Source organism: Heterodontus francisci, chromosome 9 (assembly GCF_036365525.1).
Source record: "Heterodontus francisci isolate sHetFra1 chromosome 9, sHetFra1.hap1, whole genome shotgun sequence".
NCBI classification, from domain to species: Eukaryota; Metazoa; Chordata; class Chondrichthyes; order Heterodontiformes; family Heterodontidae; genus Heterodontus; species Heterodontus francisci.
Window position 1 is genome coordinate 124,783,008 of NC_090379.1, and position 25,853 is coordinate 124,808,860.

Here is a 25,853-nt window from a genome sequence, read left to right on the forward strand (position 1 = left end):
ACACTCTCTGACACTCTCAGGCACTCACTATCACTCTCTGACACGCTCTATCACTCTCTGACACTCTCTGACACTCTCAGACACTCACTATCACTCTCTGACTCTCTCTATCTCTCTCTGCCACTCTCTGACACTCTCTATCACTCTCTGACACTCTCTGGCACTCTCAGACACTCTCTGACACTCTCTCAAACTCACTATCACTCTCTGACACTCTCTATCACTCTCTATCATTCTCTGACACTCTCAGACACTCTCAGACACTCACTATCACTCTCTGACACTCTCTGACACTCTCTGACACTCTCTATCACTCTCTGACACTCTCTGACACTCTCTGACATTCACTATCACTCTCTGACTCTCTCTATCTCTCTCTGACACTCTCTGACACTCTCAGAAACTAACTATCACTCTCTGACACTCACTATCACTCTCTGACACTCTCTGAAACTCTCGCTCACTCTCTGACACTCTCTCTCTCCCTCTGACACTCTCTGACACTCTCTATCACTCAATATCACTCTCTGACACTCTCTGACACTCTCTGACACTCTCTATCACTCTCTGACACTCTCTGACACTCACTATCACTCTCTGACACTCTCTGACACTCTCTGACACTCTCTATCACTCTCTGACACTCTCTGACACTCTCTGACACTCACTATCACTCTCTGACACTCTCTGACACTCTCTGACACTCTCTATCACTCTCTGACACTCTCTGACACTCACTATCACTCTCTGACACTCTCTATCTCTCTCTGACACTCTCTGACACTCTCTATCACTCTCTATCACTCTCTGACAATCCCTGACACGCTCAGACACTCACTATCACTCTCTGACACGCTCTATCACTATCTGACACTATCTGACACTCTCTATCACTCTCTGACACTCTCTGACACCCTCTGACACTCTCTATCACTATCTGACACTCTCTGACACTCTCTGATATTCTCTATCACTCTCTGACACTCTCTGACACTCTCAGACACTCACTATCACTCTCTGACTCTCTCTATCACTCTCTGCCACTCTCTGACACTCTCTATCACTCTATGACACTCTCTATCACTCTCTGACACTCTCTATCACTCTCTGACACTCTCTGACACTCTCTATCACTCTCTGACACTCTCTGACACTCTCAGACACTCACTATCACTCTCTGACACGCTCTATCACTGTCTGACACTCTCTGACACTCTCTGACACTCTCTATCACTCTCTGACACTCTCTGACACTCTCTGACACTCTCTGACACTCTCTGACACTCTCTGACACTCTCTGACACCCTCTGACACTCTCTATCACTATCTGACACTCTCTGACACTCTCTGATACTCTCTATCACTCTCTGCCACTCTCTGACACTCTCTGACACTCTCAGACACTCACTATCACTCTCTGACTCTCTCTATCACTCTCTGCCACTCTCTGACACTCTCTATCACTCTCTGACACTCTCTGATACTCTCTATCACTCTCTATCACTCTCTATCGCTCTCTGACACTCTCTGACACTCTCTGACACTCTCAGGCACTCACTATCACTCTCTGACACGCTCTATCACTATCAGACACTCTCTGACACTCTCTATCACTCTCTGACACTCTCTGACACTCTCTATCACTATCTGACACTCTCTGACACTCTCTGACACTCTCTGACACTCTCTATCACTCTCTGACACTCTCTGACACTCTCAGACACTCACTATCACTCTCTGACTCTCTCTATCTCTCTCTGCCACTCTCTGACACTCTCTATCACTCTCTGACACTCTCTGGCACTCTCAGACACTCTCAGCCACTCTCAGACACTCACTAGCACTCTCTGACACTCTCTGACACACTCTGACACTCTCTGACACACTCGATCACTGTCTGACACTCTCTGACGCTCTCTGACACTCTCTGACTCTCTCTATCACTCTCTGCCACTCTCTGACACTCTATATCACTCTCTGACACTGTCTGACACTCTCAGACCCTCTCAGACACTCACTATCACTGTCTGACACTCTCTGACACTCTCAGACACTCTCTGACACTCTCTGAAACTCACTATCACTCTCTGACACTCTCTATCACTCTTTATCATTCTCTGACACTCTCAGACACTCTCAGACACTCACTATCACTCTCTGACACTCTCTGACTCTCACCGACACTCTCTGACACTCTCTATCACTCTCTATCACTCTTACTCTCTATCACTCTCTGACACTCTCAGACACTCACTATCACTCTCTGATACTCTCTGACACTCTCTATCACTCTCTGACACTCTCTATCTCTCTCTGACACTCTCAATCACTCTCTGGCACTCTCTGAAACTCTCTATAACTCTCTGACACTCTCTGGCACTCTCTGACACCCTCTGACACTCTCAGACACTCTCAGACACTCACTATCACTCTCTGACACTCTCTGAAACTCTCTGACACTCTCTGACAGTCTCTGACAGTCTCTATCACTCTCTGATACTCTCTGACACTCTCAATCACTGTCTGACACTCTCTATCTATCTCTGACACTCCCTATCTCTCTCTGACACTCTCTGACACTCTCTGACATTCACTGACACTCTCTGACACTCTCTGACACTCTCTGACACCCTCTGACACTCTCTATCACTCTCTATGACTCCTTGACACACTCAGACACACTCTGACACTTCAGATACTCTCAGACACTAACTATCACTCTCTGACAAACTCTCTGACTCTCTATTACACTCTCTGACACTCTCTGACACTCTCTATCACTCTCTGACTATCACTATCACTTTCTGACATTCTCCATCTCTCTCTGACACTCTCTGACACTCTCTATCGCTCTCTGACACTCTCTGACACTCTCAGAAACTAACTATCACTCTCTGACACACGCTATCACTATCTGACACTATCTGACTCTCTCTATCACTCTCTATCGCTCTCTGACACTCTCTGACACTCTCAGAAACTCACTATCACTCTCTGACACTCTCTCTCACTCTCTGACACTCTCTATCACTCTCTGACACTCTCTGACACTCTCTATCACTCTCTGACACTCTCTGACACTCTCTATCACTCTCTGACACTCTCTGACACTCTCTGGCATTCACTATCACTCTCTGACACTCTCTATCTCTCTCTGACACTCTCTGACACTCTCTATATCTCTCTGACACTCTCTGACACTCTCAGAAACTAACTATCACCCTCTGACACTCACCATCACTCTCTGACACTCTCAGAAACTAACTATCACTCTCTGACACTCACTATCACTCTCTGACACTCTCTGAAACTCTCGCTCACTCTCTGACAATCTCTATCTCACTCTGACACTCTCTGACACTCTCTATCACTCAATATCACTCAATATCACTCTCTGACACTCTCTGACACTCTCTGACACTCTCAGACACTCACTATCACTCTCTGACTCTCTCTATCTCTCTCTGCCACTCTCTGACACTCTCTATCACTCTCTGACACGCTCTGGCACTCTCAGACACTCTCAGCCACTCTCAGACACTCACTAGCACTCTCTGACACTCTCTGACACACTCTGACACTCTCTGACACACTCGATCACTGTCTGACACTCTCTGACGCTCTCTGACACTCTCTGACTCTCTCTATCACTCTCTGCCACTCTCTGACACTCTATATCACTCTCTGACACTGTCTGACACTCTCAGACACTCTCAGACACTCTCAGGCACTCACTATCACTCTCTGACACTCTCTATCACTCTCTATCATTCTCTGACACTCTCAGACACTCTCAGACACTCACTATCACTCTCAGCCACTCTCAGACACTCACTAGCACTCTCTGACACTCTCTGACACACTCTGACACTCTCTGACACACTCGATCACTGTCTGACACTCTCTGACGCTCTCTGACACTCTCTGACTCTCTCTATCACTCTCTGCCACTCTCTGACACTCTATATCACTGTCTGACACGCTCTGACACTCTCAGACACTCTCTGACACTCTCTGAAACTCACTATCACTCTCAGACACTCTCAGACACTCACTATCACTCTCTGACTCTCTCTATCTCTCTCTGCCACTCTCTGACACTCTCTATCACTCTCTGACACGCTCTGGCACTCTCAGACACTCTCAGCCACTCTCAGACACTCACTAGCACTCTCTGACACTCTCTGACACACTCTGACACTCTCTGACACACTCGATCACTGTCTGACACTCTCTGACGCTCTCTGACACTCTCTGACTCTCTCTATCACTCTCTGCCACTCTCTGACACTCTATATCACTCTCTGACACTGTCTGACACTCTCAGACACTCTCAGACACTCTCAGGCACTCACTATCACTCTCTGACACTCTCTATCACTCTCTATCATTCTCTGACACTCTCAGACACTCTCAGACACTCACTATCACTCTCAGCCACTCTCAGACACTCACTAGCACTCTCTGACACTCTCTGACACACTCTGACACTCTCTGACACACTCGATCACTGTCTGACACTCTCTGACGCTCTCTGACACTCTCTGACTCTCTCTGCCACTCTCTGCCACTCTCTGACACTCTATATCACTGTCTGACACTCTCTGACACTCTCAGACACTCTCTGACACTCTCTGAAACTCACTATCACTCTCTGACACTCTCTATCACTCTCTATCATTCTCTGACACTCTCAGACACTCTCAGACACTCACTATCACTCTCAGCCACTCTCAGACACTCACTAGCACTCTCTGACACTCTCTGACACACTCTGACACTCTCTGACACACTCGATCACTGTCTGACACTCTCTGACGCTCTCTGACACTCTCTATCACTCTCTGACACGCTCTGGCACTCTCAGACACTCTCAGCCACTCTCAGACACTCACTAGCACTCTCTGACACTCTCTGACACACTCTGACACTCTCTGACACACTCGATCACTGTCTGACACTCTCTGACGCTCTCTGACACTCTCTGACTCTCTCTATCACTCTCTGCCACTCTCTGACACTCTATATCACTCTCTGACACTGTCTGACACTCTCAGACACTCTCAGACACTCTCAGACACTCTCAGGCACTCACTATCACTCTCTGACACTCTCTGACACACTCTGACACTCTCTGACACACTCTATCACTGTCTGACACTCTCTGACACTCTCAGACACTCTCTGACACTCTCTGAAACTCACTATCACTCTCTGACACTCTCTATCACTCTCTATCATTCTCTGACACTCTCAGACACTCTCAGACACTCACTATCACTCTCAGCCACTCTCAGACACTCACTAGCACTCTCTGACACTCTCTGACACACTCTGACACTCTCTGACACACTCGATCACTGTCTGACACTCTCTGACGCTCTCTGACACTCTCTGACTCTCTCTATCACTCTCTGCCACTCTCTGACACTCTATATCACTCTCTGACACTGTCTGACACTCTCAGACACTCTCAGACACTCACTATCACTCTCTGACACTCTCTGACACACTCTGACACTCTCTGACACACTCTATCACTATCTGACACTCTCTGACACTCTCAGACACTCTCTGACACTCTCTGAAACTCACTATCACTCTCTGACACTCTCTATCACTCTCTAGCATTCTCTGACACTCTCAGACACTCTCAGACACTCACTATCACTCTCTGACACTCTCTATCACTCTCTATCACTCTCTATCACTCTTACTCTCTATCACTCTCTGACACTCTCAGACACTCACTATCACTCTCTGATACTCTCTGACACTCTCTATCACTCTCTGACACTCTCTATCTCTCTCTGACACTCTCAATCACTCTCTGACACTCTCTGGCATTCTCTGAAACTCTCTATAACTCTCTGACACTCTCTGGTACTCTCTGACACCCTCTGACACTCTCAGACACTCTCAGACACTCTCAGACACTCTCAGACACTCACTATCACTCTCTGACACTCTCTGAAACTCTCTGACACTCTCTGACAGTCTCTGACAGTCTCTGACAGTCTCTATCACTCTCTGATACTCTCTGACACTCTCAATCACTGTCTGACACTCTCTATCTATCTCTGACACTCTCTATCTATCTCTGACACTCTCTGACACACTCTGACACTCTCTGACACTCACTGACACCCTCTGACACTCTCTATGACTCTCTATCACTCCTTGACACACTCAGACACACTCTGACACTTCAGATACTCTCAGACACTAACTATCACTCTCTGACGAACTCTCTGACTCTCTATTACACTCTCTGACACTCTCTGACACTCTCAGACAATCTCTATCACTCTCTGACTATCACTATCACTTTCTGACATTCTCCATCTCTCTCTGACACTCTCTGACACTCTCTATCGCTCTCTGACACTCTCTGACACTCTCAGAAACTAACTATCACTCTCTGACACACGCTATCACTATCTGACACTATCTGACTCTCTCTATCACTCTCTATCGCTCTCTGACACTCTCTGACACTCTCAGAAACTCACTATCACTCTCTGACACTCTCTCTCACTCTCTGACACTCTCTATCACTCTCTGACACTCTCTGACACTCTCTATCACTCACTATCACTCTCTGACACTCTCTGACACTCTCTATCACTCTCTGACACTCTCTGACACTCTCTATCACTCTCTGACACTCTCTGACACTCTCTGACATTCACTATCACTGTCTGACACTCTCTATCTCTCTCTGACACTCTCTGACACTCTCTGACACTCTCTATATCTCTCTGACACTCTGACACTCTCTGACACTCACTATCACTCTCTGACACTATCTGACACTCTCTATCACTCTCTATTGCTCTCTGACACTCTCTGACACTCTCAGAAACTAACTATCACTCACTGACACTCACTATCACTCTCTGACACTCTCTAAAACTCTCGCTCACTCTCTGACACTCTCTATCTCCCTCTGACACTCTCTGACACTCTCTATCACTCACTATCACTCTCTGACACTCTCGCTCACTTTCTGACACTCTCTATCTCCCTCTGACACTCTCTGACACTCTCTATCACTCACTATCACTCTCTGACACTCTCTGACACTCTCTGACATTCTCCATCTCTCTCTGACACTCTCTGACACTCTCTATCGCTCTCTGACACTCTCTGACACTCTCAGAAACTAACTATCACTCTCTGACACACGCTATCACTATCTGACACTATCTGACTCTCTCTATCACTCTCTATCGCTCTCTGACACTCTCTGACACTCTCAGAAACTCACTATCACTCTCTGACACTCTCTCTCACTCTCTGACACTCTCTATCACTCTCTGACACTCCCTGACACTCTCTATCACTCACTATCACTCTCTGACACTCTCTGACACTCTCTATCACTCTCTGACACTCTCTGACACTCTCTATCACTCTCTGACAATCTCTGACACTCTCTGACATTCACTATCACTCTCTGACACTCTCTATCTCTCTCTGACACTCTCTGGCACTCTCTATATCTCTCTGACACTCTCTGACACTCTCAGAAACTAACTATCACCCTCTGACACTCACCATCACTCTCTGACACTCTCAGAAACTAACTATCACTCTCTGACACTCACTATCACTCTCTGACACTCTCTGAAACTCTCGCTCACTCTCTGACACTCTCTATCTCCCTCTGACACTCTCTGACTCTCTCTATCATTCAATATCACTCTCTGACACTCTCTGACACTCTCTATCACTCCCTGACACTCTCTGACACTCACTATCACTCTCTGACACTCTCTATCTCTCTCTGACACTCTCTGACACTCTCTATCACTCTCTATCACTCTCTGACAATCCCTGACACTCTCAGACACTCACTATCACTCTCTGACACGCTCTATCACTATCTGACACTCTCTGACACTCTCTATCACTCTCTGACACTCTCTGACACCCTCTGACACTCTCTATCACTATCTGACACTCTCTGACACTCTCTGATATTCTCTATCACTCTCTGACACTCTCTGACACTCTCAGACACTCACTATCACTCTATGACACTCTCTATCACTCTCTGACACTCTCTATCACTATCTGACACTCTCTGACACTCTCTGACACTCTCTATCACTCTCTGACACTCTCTGACACTCTCAGACACTCACTATCACTCTCTGACACGCTCTATCACTGTCTGACACTCTCTGACACTCTCTGACACTCTCTGACACTCTCTGACACTCTCTGACACCCTCTGACACTCTCTATCACTATCTGACACTCTCTGACACTCTCTGATACTCTCTGATACTCTCTATCACTCTCTGACACTCTCTGACACTCTCAGACACTCACTATCACTCTCTGACTCTCTCTATCACTCTCTGCCACTCTCTGACACTCTCTATCACTCTCTGACACTCTCTGATACTCTCTATCACTCTCTATCACTCTCTATCACTCTCTGACACTCTCAGGCACTCACTATCACTCTCTGACACGCTCTATCACTATCAGACACTCTCTGACACTCTCTATCACTCTCTGACACTCTCTGACACTCTCTATCACTATCTGACACTCTCTGACACTCTCTGACACTCTCTATCACTCTCTGACACTCTCTGGCACTCTCAGACACTCACTATCACTCTCTGACTCTCTCTATCTCACTCTGCCACTCTCTGACACTCTCTATCACTCTCTGACACTCTCTGGCAGTCTCAGACAATCTCAGCCACTCTCAGACACTCACTAGCACTCTCTGACACTCTCTGACACACTCTGACACTCTCTGACACACTCGATTACTGTCTGACACTCTCTGACGCTCTCTGACACTCTCTGACTCTCTCTATCACTCTCTGCCACTCTCTGACACTCTATATCACTCTCTGACACTGTCTGACACTCTCAGACACTCTCAGACACTCTCAGACACTCACTATCACTCTCTGACACTCTCTGACAGACTCTGACACTCTCTGACACACTCTATCACTGTCTGACACTCTCTGACACTCTCAGACACTCTCTGACACTCTCTGAAACTCACTATCACTCTCTGACACTCTCTATCACTCTCTATCATTCTCTGACACTCTCAGACACTCTCAGACACTCACTATCACTCTCTGACACTCTCTGACTCTCTCTGACACTCTCTGACACTCTCTATCACTCTCTATCACTCTCTATCACTCTTACTCTCTATCACTCTCTGACACTCTCAGACACTCACTATCACTCTCTGACACTCTCTGACAGACTCTGACACTCTCTGACACACTCTATCACTGTCTGACACTCTCTGACACTCTCAGACACTCTCTGACACTCTCTGACACTCTCTGAAACTCACTATCACTCTCTGACACTCTCTATCACTCTCTATCATTCTCTGACACTCTCAGACACTCTCAGACACTCACTATCACTCTCTGACACTCTCTGACTCTCACTGACACTCTCTGACACTCTCTATCACTCTCTATCACTCTTACTCTCTATCACTCTCTGACACTCTCAGACACTCACTATCACTCTCTGATACTCTCTGACACTCTCTATCACTCTCTGACACTCTCTATCTCTCTCTGACACTCTCAATCACTCTCTGACACTCTCTGGCACTCTCTGAAACTCTCTATAACTCTCTGACACTCTCTGGCACTCTCTGACACCCTCTGACACTCTCAGACACTCTCAGACACTCACTATCACTCTCTGACACTCTCTGACACTCTCTATCACTCTCTGACACTCTCTATCTCTCTCTGACACTCTCAATCACTCTCTGACACTCTCTGGCACTCTCTGAAACTCTCTATAACTCTCTGACACTCTCTGGCACTCTCTGACACCCTCTGACACTCTCAGACACTCTCAGACACTCACTATCACTCTCTGACACTCTCTGACAGTCTCTGACAGTCTCTATCACTCTCTGATACTCTCTGACACTCTCAATCACTGTCTGACACTCTCTATCTATCTCTGACACTCTCTATCTCTCTCTGACACTCTCTGACACTCTCTGACACTCTCTGACATTCACTGACACTCTCTGACACTCTCTGACACTCTCTGACACCCTCTGACACCCTCTGACACTCTCTATCACTCTCTATGACTCTCTATCAATCTCTGACACTCTCTGACACACTCTGACACACTCTGACACTCTCTGACACCCACTGACACCCTCTGACACTCTCTATCACTCTCTATCACTCCTTGACACACTCAGACACACTCTGACACTTCAGATACTCTCAGACACTAACTATCACTCTCTGACGAACTCTCTGACTCTCTATTACACTCTCTGACACTCTCTGACACTCTCAGACAATCTCTATCACTCTCTGACTATCACTATCACTTTCTGACATTCTCCATCTCTCTCTGACACTCTCTGACACTCTCTGACACTCTCAGAAACTAACTATCACTCTCTGACACACGCTATCACTATCTGACACTATCTGACTCTCTCTATCACTCTCTATCGCTCTCTGACACTCTCTGACACTCTCAGAAACTCACTATCACTCTCTGACACTCTCTCTCACTCTCTGACACTCTCTATCACTCTCTGACACTCTCTGACACTCTCTATCACTCACTATCACTCTCTGACACTCTCTGACACTCTCTATCACTCTCTGACACTCTCTGACACTCTCTATCACTCTCTGACACTCTCTGACACTCTCTGACATTCACTATCACTGTCTGACACTCTCTATCTCTCTCTGACACTCTCTGACACTCTCTGACACTCTCTGACACTCTCTGACACTCTCTATATCTCTCTGACACTCTGACACTCTCTGACACTCACTATCACTATCTGACACTATCTGACACTCTCTATCACTCTCTATTGCTCTCTGACACTCTATGACACTCTCAGAAACTAACTACCTCTCTCTGACACTCACTATCACTCTCTGACACTCTGAGAAACTAACTATCACTCTCTGACACTCACTATCACTCTCTGACACTCTCTGAAACTCTCGCTCACTCTCTGACACTCTCTATCTCCCTCTGACACTCTCTGACACTCTCTATCACTCACTATCACTCTCTGACACTCTCGCTCACTCTCTGACACTCTCTATCTCCCTCTGACACTCTCTGACACACTCTATCACTCACTATCACTCTCTGACACTCTCTGACTCTCTCTGACACTCTCTGACACTCTCTATCACTCTCTGTCACTCTCAGAAACTAACTATCACCCTCTGACACTCACTATCACTCTCTGACACTCTCAGAAACTAACTATCACTCTCTGACACTCTCTGAAACTCTCGCTCACTCTCTGACACTCTCTATCACTCACTATCACTCTCTGACACTCTCTGACACTCTCTATCACTCTCTGACACTCTCTGACACTCTCTATCACTCTCTGACACTCTCTGACACTCACTGTCACTCTATGACACTCTCTATCTCTCTCTGACACTCTCTGACACTCTCTATCACTCTCTGACAATCCCTGACACTCTCAGACACTCACTATCACTCTCTGACACGCTCTATCACTATCTGACACTCTCTGACACTCTCTATCACTCTCTGACACTCTCTGACACCCTCTGACACTCTCTATCACTATCTGACACTCTCTGACACTCTCTGATATTCTCTATCACTCTCTGACACTCTCTGACACTCTCAGACACTCAGTATCACTTTCTGACTCTCTCTATCACTCTCTGCCACTCTTTGACACTCTCTCTCACTCTATGACACTCTCTATCACTCTCTGACACTCTCTATCACTATCTGACACTCTCTGACACTCTCTGACACTCTCTATCACTCTCTGACACTCTCTGACACTCTCAGACACTCACTATCACTCTCTGACACGCTCCATCACTATCTGACACTCTCTGACACTCTCTATCACTCTCTGACACTCTCTGACACCCTCTGACACTCTCTATCACTATCTGACACTCTCTGACACTCTCTGACACTCTCTGATACTCTCTATCACTCTCTGACACTCTCTGACACTCTCAGACACTCACTATAACTCTCTGACTCTCTCTATCACTCTCTGCCACTCTCTGACACTCTCTATCACTCTCTGACTCTCTCTATCACTCTCTGCCACTCTCTGACACTCTCTATCACTCTCTGACACTCTCTATCACTCTCTGACACTCTCTATCACTCTCTGACACTCTCTATCACTATCTGACACTCTCTGACACTCGCTATCACTCTCTGACACTCTCTGACAATCTCAGACTCTCACTATCACTCTCTGACTCTCTCTATCACTCTCTGACACTCTCTGACACTCTCTATCACTCTCTGACACTCTGTGACACTCTCTGACACTCTCTGACAATCTCAGACACTCTCTGACACTCTCTGACAATCACTATCACTCTCTGACTCTCTCTATCACTCTCTGCGACTCTCTGACACTCTCTCTCACTCTTTGACACTCTCTATCACTATCTGACACTATCTGACACACTCAGCAACTCACTATCACTCTCTGACACTCACGATCACTCTCTGACACTCTCTGACACTCTCTATCACTCTCTGACACTCTCTGACACTCTCTGACACGCTCTGACAGTCACTATCACTCTCTGACACTCTCTATCACTCTCTGACACTCTCTATCTCCTTCTGACACTCTCTGACACTCTCTATTACTCTCTATCACTCTCTATTGCTCTCTATCGCTCTCTGACACTCTCGGACACTCTCAGGCACTCACTATCACTCTCTGACACGCTCTATCACTATTTGACACTCTCTGACATTCTCTATCACTCTCTGACACTCTCTGACACTCTCTGACACTCTCTATCACTATCTGACACTCTCTGACACTCTCTGACACTCTCTATCACTCTCTGACACTCTCTGACACTCTCAGACACTCACTATCACTCTCTGACTCTCTCTATCTCTCTCTGCCACTCTCTGGCCCTCTCTATCACTCTCTGACACTCTCTGGCACTCTCAGACACTCTCAGCCACTCTCAGACACTCACTATCACTCTCTGACACTCTCTGACACACTCTGACACTCTCTGACACACTCGATCACTGTCTGACACTCTCTGACACTCTCTGACACTCTCTATCACACTCTATCACTCTCTGACACTCTCTGACACTCTCAGACACTCTCAGACACTCACTATCACTCTCTGACACTCTCTGACAAACTCTGACACTCTCTATCACTCTCTATCACTCTCTGACACTCTCAGACACTCACTATCACTCTCTGATACTCTCTGACAATCTCTATCTCTCTCTGACACTCTCTATCTCTCTCTGACACTCTCAATCACTCTCTGACACTCTCTGGCACTCTCTGAAATTCTCCATAACTCTCTGAAACTCTCTGACACCCTCTGACACTCTCAGACACTCTCAGAGACTCACTATCACTCTCTGACACTCTCTGAAACTCTCTGACACTCTCTGACACTCTCTGACAGTCTCTGACAGTCTCTATCACTCTCTGATACTCTCTGACACTCTCAATCACTGTCTGACACTCTCTATCTCTCTCTGACACTCTCTATCTCTCTCTGACACTCTCTGACATTCTCTGACACTCTCTGACACCCTCTGACACTCTCTATCACTCTCTATGACTCTCGATCAATCTCTGACACTCTCTGACACACTCTGACACTCTCTGACAATCACTGACACACTCTGACACTCTCTATCACTCTCTATCACTCCTTGACACACTCAGACACACTCTGACACTTCAGACACTCTCAGACACTAACTATCACTCTCTGACAAACTCTCTGACACTCTCTTACACTCTCTGACACTCTCTGACATTCTCTGACACTATCTGACACTCTCTATCACTCTCTATCACTCTCTATCGTTCTCTGACACTCTCTGACACTCTCAGACACTCTCTATCACTCACTATCACTCTCTGACACTCTCTGACACTCTCTATCACTCTCTGACACTCTCTGACACTCTCTGACACTCTCTATCACTCTCTGACACTCTCTGACACTCTCTGACATTCACTATCACTCTCTGACACTCTCCATCTCTCTCTGACACTCTCTGACACTCTCTGACACTCTCTATCTCTCACTGACACTCTGACACTCTCTGACACTCACTATCACTATCTGACACTATCTGACACTCTCTATCACTCTCTATCACTCTCTGACACTCCCTGACACTCTCAGAAACTAACTATCACTCTCTGACACTCACTATCACTCTCTGACACTCTCTGAAACTCTCGCTCAATCTCTGACACTCTCTATCTCCCTCTGACACTCTCTGACACTCTCTATCACTCACTATCACTCTCTGACACTCTCTGACACTCTCTGACACTCTCTGACACTCTCTGACACTCTCTATCACTCTCTGACACTCTCTGACACTCTCTGACACTCACTATCACTCTCTGACACTCTCTATCACTCTCTATCACTCTGACACTCTCTGACACTCTCAGACACTCACTATCACTCTCTTACACGCTCTATCACTATCTGACACTCTCTGACACTCTCTATCACTCTCTATCACTCTCTGACACTCTCTGACACCCTCTGACACTCTCTATCACTCTCTGACACTCTCTGACACTCTCAGACAATCACTATCACTCTCTGACTCTCTCTATCACTCTCTGCCACTCTCTGACACTCTCTATCACTCTATGACACTCTCTATCACTCTCTGACACTCTCTATCACTATCTGACACTCTCTGACACTCTCTGACACTCTCTATCACTCTCTGACACTCTCTGACACTCTCAGACACTCACTATCACTCTCTGACACGCTCTATCACTATCTGACACTCTCTGACACTCTCTATCACTCTCTGACACTCTCTGACACTCTCTGACACTCACTATCACTCTCTGACACGCTCTATCACTATCTGACACTCTCTGACACTCTCTATCACTCTCTGACACGCTCTATCACTATCTGACACTCTCTGACACTCTCTATCACTCTCTGACACTCTCTGACACTCTCTGACACTCACTATCACTCTCTGACACGCTCTATCACTATCTGACACTCTCTGACACTCTCTATCACTCTCTGACACTCTCTGAAACCCTCTGACACTCTCTATCACTATCTGACACTCTCTGACACTCTCTGACACTCACTATCACTCTCTGACTCTCTCTATCACTCTCGGCCACTCTCTGACACTCTCTATCACTCTATGACACTCTCTCTCACTCTCTGACACTCTCTATCACTATCTGACACTCTCTGACACTCTCTGACACTCTCTATCACTCTCTGACACTCTCTGACACTCTCAGTCACTCACTATCTCTCTCTGACTCTCTCTGCCACTCTCTGACACTCTCTATCACTCTCTATCACTCTCTGACACTCTCTGACACTCTCTGACAATCTCAGACACTCTCAGACACTCTCAGACACTCTCAGACACTCTCTGACACTCTCTGACACACTCTGAAACTCACTATCACTCTCTGACACTCTCTATCACTCTCTATCACTCTCTATCACTCTTTGACACTCTCTGAAACTCTCTGACACTCTCTGACAATCACTATCACTCTCTGACTCTCTCTATCACTCTCTGCCACTCTCTGTCACTCTATGCCACTCTCTATCACTCTCTATCACTCTCTGACACACTCTGAAACTCACTAACACTCTCTGACACTCTCAGACACTCACTATCTCTCTCTGACTCTCTCTGCCACTCTCTGACACTCTCTATCACTCTCTATCACTCTCTGACACTCTCTGACACTCTCTGACAATCTCAGACACTCTCAGACAATCTCAGACACTCTCAGACACTCTCAGACACACTCTGACGCTCTCTGACACTCTCTGACACACTCTGAAACTCACTATCACTCTCTGACACTCTCTATCACTCTCTATCACTCTCTGACACTCTCTGACACTCTCTGACACTCTCTGACAATCACTATCACTCTCTGACTCTCTCTATCACTCTCTGCCACTCTCTGACACTCTCTCTCACTCTATGCCACTCTCTATCACTGTCTGATACTCTCTGACACTCTCTGACGCACTCTGAAGCTCACTATCACTCTCTGACACTCTCTGACACTCTCTGACACTCTCTGACAATCACAGACACTCTCAGACAATCTCAGACACGCTCAGACACACTCTGACACTCTCTGACACACTCTGAAGCACATTATCACTCTCTGACACTCTCTGTGACACTCTATCACTCTCTGACACTCTCTGTCACTCTCTATCATTCTCTGACACTCTCTGACACTCTCTGACACTCTCTGACACTCTCTATCACTCTCTATCACTCTCTGACACTCTCTGAAACTCACTATCACTCTCTGTCACTCTCTATCATTCTCTGACACTCTCTGACACTCTCAGACACTCACAATCACTCTCTGACACTCACAATCACTCTCTGACACTCTCTATCGCTCTCTATCACTCTCTGACACTCTCTGAAACTCACGATCACTCTCTGTCACTCTCTATCATTCTCTGACACTCTCTGACACTGTCAGACACTCACTATCACTCTCTGATACTCTCTGACACTCTATCACTCTCTGACATCCTCTATCTCTCTCTGACACTCTCTATCTCTCCCTGACACTCTCAATCACTCTCTGACACTCTCTGACACTCTCTGATACTCTCTATAACTCTCTGACACTCTCTGGCACTCTCTGACAGCCTCTGACACTCTCGATCACTCTCTATCACTCTCTGACACACTCTGACACACTCTGACACTCTCAGACACTCTCAGACATTCACTATCACTCTCTGACACTCTCTGAAACTCTCTGACACTCATTTAAACTCTCTGACAGTCTCTGACAGTCTCTATCACTCTTTGATACTCTCTGACACTCTCTATCACTCTCTGACACTTTCTGACATTCTCTAACATTCTCTGACACTCTCTGACACTCTCTGACACTCTCTGACACCCTCTGACACTCTCTATGACTCTCTATGACTCTCTATCACTCTCTGACACTCTCTGACACACGCTGACACTCTCAGAATCTCTCAGACACTCACTATCACTCTCTGACTCTCTCTATCACTCGCTGACACTCTCTGTCACTCTCTCTCACTCTCTGTCACTCTCTGACAATCTCAGACACTCTCAGACACTCTCAGACACTCTCAGACACTCTCAGACACACTCTGAATATCTGTAACATACTCTGACACTCTCTATCACTCTCTGACACACTCTGAAACTCACTATCACTCTCTGACACTCTCTATCACTTTCTATCATTCTCTGACACTCTCTGACACTCTCAGACACTCACTATCACTCTCTGATACTCTCTGACACTCTCTATCACTCTCTGACACTCTCTATCTCTCTCTGACACACTCTGACACTCTCAGACACTCTCAGACACTCTCAGACACTCACTATCACTCTCTGACACTCTCTGAAACTCTCTGACACTCATTTAAACTCTCTGACAGTCTCTGACAGTCTCTATCACTCTTTGATACTCTCTGACACTCTCTGTCACTCTCTGTCACTCTCTGACAATCTCAGACACTCTCAGACACTCTCAGACACTCTCTGATTACCTCTAACATACTCTGACACTCTCTATCACTCTCTGACACACTCTGAAACTCACTATCACTCTCTGACACTCTCTATCACTTTCTATCATTCTCTGACACTCTCTGACACTCTCAGACACTCACTATCACTCTCTGATACTCTCTGACACTCTCTATCACTCTCTGACACTCTCTATCTCTCTCTGACACACTCTCTCTCTCTCTGACACTCTCTGACACCCTCTGACACTCTCTATCTCTCTCTATCACTCTCTGACACAATCTGACACACTCTGACAATCTCAGACACTCTCTATCACTCTCTATCACTCTCTGACACACTCTGACAGTCTCTGACAGTCTCTATCACTCTCTGACACCCTCTATATCTCTCTGACACTCTGTGACACTCTCAGACACTCACTATCACTCTCCATATCTCTCTGACATTCTCTGACACCATCTGACACTCTCTGACAGTGTCTATCACTCTCTGACACTCTCTATCACTGTCTGACACTCTCTATCTCCCTCTGACACTCTCTATCTCTCTCTGACACTCTCTGACATTCTCTGACACTCTCTGACACTCTCTATAGCTCTCTGACACTCTGTGACACTCTCAGACACTCACTATCACTCTCCATAACTCTCTGACATTCTCTGACACCATCTGACACCCTCTGACACTCTCTATCACTCTCTATCACTCTCTGACACACTCTGACACTCTCAGACACTCTCTGACACTCTCTGACACTCTCTGACACTCTCTGACATACTCTGACATACTCTGACACTCTCTGTCACTCTCTGACACTCTCTGACACTCTCTGACACTCTCATTCTCTGACACTCTCTGACACTCTCAGACACTCACTATCACTCTCTGATACGCTCTGACTCTCTCTATCACTCTCTATCACTCTCTGACACTCTCTATCTCTCTCTGACACTCTCTATCTCTCTCTGACGCTCTCTATCACTCTCTGACACTCTCTGACACTCTCTATAACTCTCTGACACTCTCTGACACTCTCTGACACCCTCTGACACTCTCTATCACTCTCTGACACACTCTGACACACTCTGACACTCTCAGACACTCTCAGACACTCTCAGACACTCACTATCACTCTCTAACACCCTCTGACACTCTCTGACAGTCTCTATCACTCTCTGACACCCTCTATATCTCTCTATGACACTCTGTGACACTCTCTATCACTCTCTATCGCTCTCTGACACTCTCTGACACTCTCAGACACTCACTATCACTCTCAGACACTCTCTGACACTCTCTATCACTCGCTGACACTCTCTGACACTCTCTGACATACTCTGACACTCTCTGTCACTCTCTGACACTCTCTGGCACCCTCTGACACTCTCTGACATACTCTGACTCTCTCTATCACTCTCTGACACTCTCTGAAACTCACTATCACTCTCTGACACTCTCTATCACTTTCTATCATTCGCTGACACTCTCTGACACTCTCAGACACTCACTATCACTCTCTGCCACTCTCTGACACTCTCTATCACTCGCTGACACTCTCTGCCACTCTCTGACAATCTCAGACACTCTCAGACACTCTCAGACACTCTCAGACACTCTCTGACACTCTCAGACACTCTCTGACACTCTCTGACACTCTCTGACACTCTCTGACACTCTCTGACATACTCGGACACTCTCTATCACTCTCTGACACTCTCTGAAACTCACTATCACTCTCTGACACTCTCTATCACTTTCTATCATTCTCTGACACTGTCTGACACTCTCAGACACTCACTATCACTCTCTGATACTCTCTGACACTCTCTATCACTCTCTGACACTTTCTATCTCTCTCTGACACTCTCTATCTCTCTCTGACACTCTCTATCACTCTCTGACACTCTCTGACACCCTTTGACACTCTCTATCACTCTCTGACACACTATGACACACTCTGACACTCTCAGACACTCTCAGACACTCGCTATCACTCTCTGACACTCGCTATCACTCTCTGACACTCTCTGAAACTCTCTGACAGTCTCTATCACTCTCTGACACCCAATATCTCACTCTGACACTCTGTGACACTCTCTATCACTCTCTATCACTCTCTATCACTCTCTGACACTCTCTGACAATCTCAGACACTCTCTATCACTCTCTGACACTCTCTGAAACTCACTATCACTCTCTGACACTCTCTGACAGTCTCTATCATTCTCTGACACTCTCTGACACTCTCAGACACTCACTATCACTCTCTGATACTCTCTGACACTCTCTATCACTCTCTGACACTCTCTATCTCTCTCTGACACTCTCTATCTCTCTCTGACACTCTCTATCACTCTCTGACACTCTCTGACACTCTCTATAACTCTCTGCCACTCTCTATCACTCGCTGACACTCTCTGACACTCTCTGACACTCTCTGACACTCTCTGACATACTCTGACACTCTCTATCACTCTCTGACACTCTCTGAAACTCACTATCACTCTCTGACACTCTCTATCACTTTCTATCATTCTCTGACAATGCCTGACACTCTCAGACACTCACTATCACTCTCTGATACTCTCTGACACTCTCTATCACTCTCTGACACTCTCCATCTCTCTCTGACACTCTCTATCACTCTCTGACACTCTCTGACACCCTGTGACACTCTCAATCACTCTCTGACACACTCTGACACACTCTGACACACTCAGACACTCTCAGACACTCACTATCACTCTCTGACACTCTCTGAAACTCTCTGACAGTCTCTATCACTCTCTGACACCCTCTATCTCTCTCTGACACTCTGTGACACTCTCTATCACTCTCTATCGCTCTCTGACACGCTCTGAAACTCACTATCATTTTCTGACACTCTCTGACACTCTCTATCAATCTCTGACACTCTCTGACACTCTCAGATACTCACTATCACTCTCTGATACTCTCTGACACTCTCTATCACTCACTGACACTCTCTGACACTCTCAGACACTCACTATCACTCTCTGACACTCTCTGACACTCTCTGACCCTCTCTGACAGTCTCTATCACTCTCTGACACCCTCTATCTCTCTCTGACACTCTGTGACACTCTCTATCACTCTCTATCGCTCTCTGACACTCTCTGAAACTCACTATCAATCTCTGACAGTCTCTGAAACTCACTATCAATCTCTGACACTCTCTGAAACTCACTATCACTCTCTGACACTCTCTGACACTCTCTATCATTCTCTGACACACTCTGACACTCTCAGACACTCTCAGACACTCACTATCACTCTCTGACAGTCTCTATCACTCGCTGACACTCTCTGAAACTCTCTGACACTCTCTGACACACTCTGACACTCTCAGACACTCTCAGACACTCACTATCACTCTCTAACACTCTCTGACACTCTCTGACACTCTCTATCACTCTCTGACACCCTCTATCTCTCTCTGACACTCTGTGACACTCACTATCACTCTCTATCGCTCTCTGACACTCTCTGACACTCTCAGACATTCACTATCACTCTCTGCCACTCTCTGACACTCTCTATCACTCGCTGACACTCTCTGCCACTCTCTGACAATCTCAGACACTCTCAGACACTCTCAGACACTCTCTGACACTCTCTGACATACTCTGACACTCTCTATCAATCTCTGACACTCTCTGACACTCTCTGAAACTCATTATCACTCTCTGACACTCTCTATCACTTTCTATCATTCTCTGACACTGTCTGACACTCTCAGACACTCACTATCACTCTCTGATACTCTCTGACACTCTCTATCACACTCTGGCACTCTCTATCTCTCTCTGACACTCTCTATCTCTCTCTGACACTCTCTATCACTCTCTGACACTCTCTATCACTCTCTGACACTCTCTGACACCCTTTGACACTCTCTATCACTCTCTGACACACTATGACACACTCTGACACTCTCAGACACTCTCAGACACTCACTATCTGAGTGTCTGAGAGTGTCTGAGAGTGTCAGTGAGTGTCAGAGAGTGATAGAGAGTGTCAGAGAGTGTCAGAGAGTGATCGAGTGTGTCAGAGAGTGATAGAGAGTGATAGAGAGTCTCAGAGAGTGTCATAGAGTGATAGAGAGTGTCAGAATGTGTCACAGAATGTCAGAGAGTTTCAGAGATTGATAAAGAGTGATAGAGAGTGTCAGAGAGAGTCATAGAGTGATAGCGAGTGTCAGAGAGTGTCAGAGAGAGTCAGAGAGTGATAGAGTGTGTCAGTGTGTGTCAGAGAGTGATAGAGAGTGATAGAGAGTGTCAGATCGTGTCAGAGAGTGATAGAGAGTATCAGAGAGTGTCAGAGAGTGATAGAGAGTGATATAGAGTATCAGAGAGTGATAGAGAGTGTCATTGGGTGTCAGAGAGTGATACGGAGTGTGATAGAGAGTGTCTGAGAGTGTCAGAGTGTGTCAGAGAGTGTCAGAGAGTGATGGAGAGTGATAGAGATTGTCACAGGGTGTCATTGAGTGATAGAGTGTGTCAGAGAGTGTCAGAGTGTGAAAGAGAGTGATAGAGAGTGTCAGAGAGTGTCAGAGAGTGATAGAGAGTGATAGAGAGTGTCAGAGGGTGATAGAGAGTGTCAGAGAGTGATAGAGAGTGATAGAGAGTGTCAGAGGTTGATAGAGAGTGTCAGAGAGTGATAGAGAGTGATAGAGAGCGTCAGAGAGTGTCATAGAGTGATAGAGAGTGTCACAGTGAGTCACAGAGTGTCTGAGTGTGTCAGAGAGTGATAGAGAGTGATAGAGAGTGTCAGAGAGTGTCAGTGAGTGATAGAGAATGATAGAGAGTGTCAGAGAGTGTCAGAGAGTGTCAGAAAGTGATAAAGGTGACAGAGATTTTCAGAGACTGTCATTGAGTGATAGAGAGTGTCAGAGAGTGATAGAGAGTGTCTGAGAGTGTCAGAGTGTGTCAGAGAGTGATAGAGAGTGATTGAGTGTGTCTGAGTGTGTCAATGAGTGTCAGAGAGTGATAGAGAGTTTCTGAGAGAGATAGAGAGTTTCTGAGAGTGTCTGAGAGCGTCAAAGAGTGTCAGAGAGTGTCTGAGAGCGTCAGAGAGCGTCAGAGAGTGTCAGAGAGTGTCTGAGAGAGTCAGAGAGTGTATGAGAGTGTCAAAGAGCGTTTGAGTGTGATAGAGAGTGATAGAGAGTGTCTGAGAGTGTCCGAGAGTGACAGAGAGTGTCTGAGAGTGTCAGTGAGTGTCAGAGAGTGATAGAGAGTGTCAGAGAGTGTCAGAGAGTGATAGAGTGTGTCAGAGAGTGATCGAGAGTGTCTGAGAATGTCAGAGAGTGATAGAGGGTGTCAGAGATTTATAGAGAGTTTCTGAGAGTGTCAGAGAGTGACAGAGAGTTTCTGAGTATGTCAGAGAGTTTCAGAGTGTGATAGAGAGTGATGGAGAGTGTCTGAGAGTATCAGAGTGTGTGAGAGTGTCAGAGAGCGATAGAGAGTGTCAGAGAGTGATAGAGTGTCAGAGAGTGAAAGAGAGTGTCAGAAAGTGATAGAGAGTGTCTGAGAGTGTCTGAGAGTGACAGAGAGTGACCGAGAGTGACAGAGAGTGTCTGAGAGTGTCAGTCAGTGTCAGTGAGTGATAGAGAGTATCTGAGAGTGTCAGAGAGTGAGAGAGAGTGATAGAGCGTGATAGAGAGTGTTAGAGTTTGTCAAAGAGTGATAGAGGGTGTCACAGAGTGATAGAGAGTGATAGAGAGTGTCAGAGAGTGTCAGAGAGTGATAGAGAGTGATAGTGAGTGTCTGAGAGTGTCAGAGAGTGTCAGAGAGTGATAGAGAGTGATAGAGAGTGTCAGAGAGTGTCAGAGAGTGTCAGAGAGTGTCTGAGAGAGTCTGAGAGTGTCAGCGACTGTCAGAGTGTGTCAGAGAGTGATAGAGAGTGATAGTGAGTGTCTGAGAGTGTCAGAGAGTTTCAGTGTGTGTCAGAGAGTAATAGAGAGTGATAGAGAGTGTCAGAGAGTGTCATGGAGTGATAGAGAGTGTCAAAGAGTGTCAGAGAATGATAGAGAGTGATAGAGAGTGATAGAGAGTGTCTGAGTGTGTCAGAGAGAGAAAGAGAGTGTCAGAGAGTGTCAGAGATTGTCTGAGAGAGTCTGAGAGTGTCAGAGAATGTCAGAGTGTGTCAGAGAGTGATAGAGAGTGATAGTGAGTGTCTGAGAGTGTCACAGAGTGTCAGAGAGTGATAGAGAGTGATAGAGAGTGATAGAGAGTGTTTGAGAGTGATAGAGAGTGTCAGGAAATGATAGAGAGTGTCAGAGAGTGATAGAGAGTGATAGAGAGCGTCTGAGAGTGTCAGAGAGAGTCTGAGAGTGTCAAAGAGTGATAGACAGTGTCTGAGAGTGTCAGAGAATTTCAGAGTGCGTCAGAGTGAGTCAGAGAGTAATAGAGAGTGATATAGAGCGTAAAAGAGTGTCAGAGAGTGATAGAGAGTGATTGAGTGTGTCTGAGAGTGTCAGAGAAAGTCAGAGCGTGCCAGAGAGTGACAGAGAGTGTCTGAGAGTGCCTGAGAGTGTCAGAGAAGGAAAGAGAGTGATGGAGAGTGTCTGAGTGTGTCAGAGAGTGTCAGAGAGGGTCAGAGAGTGAAAGAGAGTGATAGAGAGTGTCAGAGAGAATCATAGAGTGACAGAGAGTGTCAGACAGTGTCAGAGAGTGTCAGAGAGTGATAGAGAGTGTCTGAGAATGTCAGAGAGTGATAGAGAGTGTCAGAGAGTGATAGAGAGTGTCTGAGAGTTTCAGAGAGTGTCAGAGCGTGATAGAGTGTGATTGAGTGTGTCTGAGAGTGTCAGTGAGTGTCAGAGAGTGTCAGAGAGTGTCAGAGAGTGATAGAGAGTGTCTGAGAGTGTCAGAGAGCTTCAGAGTGTGATGGAGAGTGTCTGAGAGTGACAGAGAGTGTCTGAGAGTGTCAGTGAGTGTCAGAGAGTGATAGAGAGTGTCAGAGAGTGTCAGAGAGTGATAGTGAGTTTCAGAGAGTGATAGAGAGTGTCTGAGAATGTCAGAGTGTCGTAGAGAGTGTCAGAGAGTGATAGATAGTGTCTGAGAATTTCAGAGAGTGAGAGAGAGATTCTGAGAGTGTCAGAGAGTGTCAGAGAGTGATAGAGAGTGATAGAGAGTGTCTGAGAGTGTCAGAGTGTGTCTGAGATTGTCAGAGAGTGTCTGAGAGTGTCAGAGAGTGATAGAGAGTGTCTGAGTGTGTCTGAGAGTCTCAGAGAGTGTCAGAGAGTGTCAGAGAGTGTTTGAGAGTGTCTGAGAGTGATAGAGAGTGATAGAGAGTGTTAGAGAGTGTCTGAGTGTGTCTGAGAGTGTCAGAGAGTGTCTGAGAGTGTCTGAGAGTGATTGAGAGTGTCTGAGAGAGTCTGAGAGTGTCAGGGAGTTTCAGAGAGTGATTGAGAGTGTCTGAGAGTGATAGGGAGTGATAGAGAGTGTTGGAGAGTGTCTGAGTGTGTCTGAGAGTGTCAGAGAGTGTCAGAGAGTGATAGAGAATGTCTGAGAGTGTCAGAGAGTGTCAGAGTGTGTCAGAGAGTAATAGAGAGTGATAGAGATTGTCAGAGAGTGTCAAAGAGGGATCGAGAGTGTCAAAGAGTGTCAGAGAGTGATAGAGAGTGATTGAATGTGTCTGAGAGTGTCGGAGTGTGTCAGTGAGTAATAGAGAGTGATAGAGAGTGTCAGAGAGTGTCATAGAGTGATCGATAGTGTCAGAGAGTGTCAGAGTGTGTCAGAGAGTGTCAGAGAGTGTCTGAGAGTGTCAGAGACTGTCTGAGAGTGTCTGAGAGTGTCTGAGAGTGTCAGAGAGTGTCTGAGAGTGTCAGAGAGTGATAGAGAGTGATAGGGAGTGTCAGAGAGTGTCATTGAGTGTCAGAGAGTTTCAGAGAGTGATTGTGATTGATTGAGAGTGTCTGAGAGTGTCTGAGAGTGATAGAGATTGATAGAGAGTGTTAGAGTGTGTCTGAGTGTGTCTGAGCGTGTCAGAGAGTGTCAGAGAGTGTCAGAGAGTGTCAGAGAGTGATAGAGAGTGTCTGAGAGTGTCAGAGAGTGTCAGAGAGTGATAGAGAGTGTCTGAGTGTGTCTGAGAGTCTCAGAGAGTGTCAGAGAGTGTCAGAGAGTGTTTGAGAGTGTCTGAGAGTGATAGAGAGTGATAGAGAGTGTCTGAGTGTGTCTGAGAGTGTCAGAGAGTGTCTGAGAGTGTCAGAGAGTGTC